The following is a 4,415-nucleotide window of genomic DNA, read 5'->3' on the forward strand; positions in this document are numbered from 1 at the left end:
GAACCCCCTGAGCAGGCCTAGGGGTTCACAGTGTATCTACCCTGCACCCTTTTCGCGTTTTGCTCACATATTTCACAGACCTCTTCAGTCTCGCTTCTACCGAGGCATAAAATGGCTGCCAACAGTTTCTAGTTTCGCATGTTGACAACCACTTGACTATATATATATATATATATATATATATATATATATATATATATATATATATATATATATATATATATATATATATATTCAAAGGGTGGTTCAGGTTTCCTCTCGTTTCAGGCGCTACTAGCAAGTGCGTAGCTTCATGCGGTAGAACCAAACCGCTATATATCAGAACTATGTTTGCCCCGAGTGCCACCCGGTTCAAAGCAAGAAGAAGCCGCCACTCCAGTCAATCCGTTTTAAGAAGAAGATGGATTTATTTTTCGATCCTCTACAGCATATTTCACAGCGAGAAACCAACGCGTTTCGTGAGCTCCCTACTCACTTGATCACGGTTATTACAAACACTGTTTGCTGAACAAAATTTTAAAAGGGGAGTCCCTCCCACCTCGGTCACATGATTACAACCATATGTTTCAATTTCACAATGGCCTTCTGGGACTTGTAGTGATCACCCGGTGGTCACATACAGAAGAACAACAAACTTGAAAGATCAATTGATCCATAGTCATTTCATTAACCGCAAGAAAACATCATGGCTCAAAACAGTAGGGTTTAACAAATGCTATAACTGCAAAGTCTGCGAGATAGCCAAACCCATGAAACAAATCAAGATGGCTAATGGAAAAACCTGGAAGATAAAAGAATTGATCACTTGCAATAGCCAATATACTGTTTATCTCATTGAATGTCCTTGCCAGCTACGCTATATAGGAAGTACAATCTGTGAGCTTAAAAAGCGTATCTTGGAGCATACAAGAGCCACTACAAACAAGGACAGGAAATGCAGTGGCCAAACACATGGAGACAGATCATGATGGGAATTGGCGACTAGGATTGGAAACATTTGCTCCATCAGAAAGAGGTGGACATCGAGAAAAACTGTTACGCCAAAAGGAATCACGCCACATTTTGAACTTTCGAACAATGACCCCTTATGGACTGAATCAGTCTGAAGAACTTTATGTACATATTTAACAATATACAGAAAGCTTCTCTAGATGAACTCCATAATAACCCTTTTTTTTCCCTCCATGAAACCACGGTTTAGCAGATAAACAAGCCAAGATCTGGGCCAATATCAAAGTATATAAACTTATATAAACTGCTTTTCAAAATATCATATTTTACCCTCAGTAATGTCAGCCCACTAGAGGGCATTGAATAGGTCTGATGAAAAAAGACTTGGATACGTGAACCCTGCTTATCACTGAGAATTTCAGGTTCATAAATTTGGAAAACATTTCAATTTAAAATGTTTTGAAACAAATATTCTTTTAAGGTTATTAATAGGAAGAGCACAACTACAGTGAGGCATACCAATAGGGTACTGTAATCTATGACATACAATGACAATAGAAATGCGGTACCATATGACTGAGTCAGCCCACTAGAGGGCAATTAATATGTCTGATGCAATATGACTTAAAACAGTAACCCGGCCTTCACTCTGAAAGCCTGATAATTATGACTGCGAAATAATTATTATTATTGTTTCTGCCACACAAAAAACTGTCAGAGGGAATTCCTCTTTGAAAACCATACCGTTTTGTAAACTGTTTTTTAGCAGGGAGAGGGTATGTAAACTTTATTATTATTGTGTTTTGATGTGGAATTACATTATGTACTACAAGTCCCAGAAGGCCATTGTGAAATTGAAACATATGGTTGTAATCATGTGACCGAGGTGGGAGGGACTCCCCTTTTAAAATTTTGTTCAGCAAACAGTGTTTGTAACAACGGTGATCAAGTGAGTAGGGAGCTCACGAAACGCGTTGGTTTCTCGCTGTGAAATATGCTGTAGAGGATCGAAAAATAAATCCATCTGCTTCTTAAAACGGATTGACTGGAGTGGCGGCTTCTTCTTGCTTTGAACCGGGTGGCACTCGGGGCAAACATAGTTCTGATATATAGCGGTTTGGTTCTACCGCATGAAGCTACGCACTTGCTAATAGCGCCTAAAACGAGAGGAAACCTGAACCACCCTTTGAATATATATATATATAGTCAAGTGGTTGTCAACATGCGAAACTAGAAACTGTTGGCAGCCATTTTATGCCTCGGTAGAAGCGAGACTGAAGAGGTCTGTGAAATATGTGAGCAAAACGCGAAAAGGGTGCAGGGTAGATACACTGTGAACCCCTAGGCCTGCTCAGGGGGTTCTAGAAGGACCCCAAAGGCCCCCCAATTAATTTTTTTATTTTTTTAAATCGAGGGATGCGTGCAGGATCCACGCATTTTGCTGCTGAAAAAAAAAACGAAGCACGGACTCCCGTGCTTTAAAGGTTATTAGCCCCAGGGGGCCAAATCCCGGGTGCATTTTAAAACAAATAGTGTGGGGGTTCCAATCCCCCCCACACTGCCCCAGGGATCGCCACCCCCCTGGGCTGTAACTTAATATATGCGGGGGGCTCACGGGGCCCCCTCGCAGCCCCAGGGACCACCACTCCCTGGGGCGTGTTTAAAAAGGGTGAGGGGGCTTTTAGGCCCCCAAGTACTGGGGACCGCCACCCCCGGGGGGCTTTAAAACATTAATTGAGGGGGGCTCTGAGGCCCCCCAGCCCCAGGGACCGCCACCCCCCCAGGGCTTTTTGAAAGTGTGGGAGGGGGGCCACGTGGCCCCCCTCCTGGAGCCCAAGATGGCCCTGGGGACCGCCACCCCCCAAGGCCGGCTTCTGCAGTGTCCCGGGGTGCCCACCCCCGGGACACTGCTGTTTGCAATGGCAGGGCAGGAGCCTCGCGGCTCCCACCCTGCCATTGCAAACTGTTTTCCTATTTGGAAGAGAGAGCAGGAAACTGCTCTCTCTTCCAAATAGGAAAGCAGATTGCTTTTCCTCAGTGGGTGCAGCATGTTAGCTGCTCTCCCTGAGATAAAGCAATGCCGGCTCCCGAAGGACGCGGGGAGCCGGCTGGGACCGTGGAAGCATTAGGGCTCCCCCCACGGACCCCAACGTATTATACAAGCCCCGGGGTATGGGGTCCCCGGGGATAATAAAAATTTGTGGTGCTATTTTTTTTAACGGTAAAATTAGGAGTCGCGCACCCAGTGTGGCACTCTGTGCGGCCCCTGATGTGCACGCGTGGGATGCACGGCTTCTAACCCGTAGGGTGCGCGACTCCAGCGGGGGCGATGTGCGACTTGCACACGTTGGCTGCATGACTTTGACGCATTGGGTGCCCGATTCCTAGCCAAAACAACAAATAATATTTTTCAAATATACATCAAGCTTATGTGTTTAGTTGTTAGGTGACTCTAAAAAGAGCCCTTGTGTTTATTGAGAGATGTTAGTACCTACAAGTAAGTACTAATGCAGAGTCTAAAGTTCAAGAGGAAGACTCTATTCCCCTCATCTGTAAAATGTACACCATCTTTCCTATAGTTTCCATGCATATTGAAACGCAGATTGTTGTGTTAAATGTCTATATGCTATTGTCTCGGAGAAAAGCAGAAACAGATTTATTCACATGTTTCCTAGCTTTCTCAATCTGTGAGACAATATTGATTGGACCAGTTCCATTTCTGCCTTTGGCATATGTTAGAATAGACAAAGGCAGTTTGGGGGAAAAGTGACATGAGTTCTCCAAAGGTGTCCTTCATAAGCATTTCCAGACCTACCCCAGTCAAAGTGCCTAGGTCATTGCCACCCAGTGCACAATTATGAGGTCAGGGTGTTGGAGATGCAAAAAGGATTTAACCAATGGCATCAATTGGTGCCACTTTAACCCTCTCTGTCCAATCCATTTAATGTCTACATTTGGTAAACCTAGGTCTTTGTGAATTCCTTTGTGTTCTGCATACCTTTGGCTCCAGTAAATATAGCTGTGTCCCACAATCCACACTCTAAGCATCTTGGAGGGAAGTCTGGATGTACTCAGATGGTCTCTGTAAATGAAGTGCCAGTTTCTAAAATGGTGGATAACATGCAGTATAGAAAAAAGAAAATAAATCATTGGTTGTTTGACAACATTCTACACTGAAAACCAGGGTTCGTGTTTCTGTTTTTTTAAAAGCATGATTCTTTTTGGTTAACGAAAATTGATTAGAAATAACATTACATAGGATAAGCTGGTATATTGAGGATTAGGAACATTGTGTGATGAACCTTTGACCTGTGTGCTCAGTTAAGTGTTCCATGAAGTGTTTCTATGGTAACAGGCAGAAGGCAGAATGGGGGTAGGGTTGAAATGTATGTCATTTAGAAAGGATTTAAATGTGTAACCAATAGAAATGTGTGTTTGCTTTTGAATTAATGAGGGAAGCAATG

Source organism: Lissotriton vulgaris, chromosome 8 (assembly GCF_964263255.1).
Source record: "Lissotriton vulgaris chromosome 8, aLisVul1.2, whole genome shotgun sequence".
In the NCBI taxonomy this organism is placed as follows: domain Eukaryota; kingdom Metazoa; phylum Chordata; class Amphibia; order Caudata; family Salamandridae; genus Lissotriton; species Lissotriton vulgaris.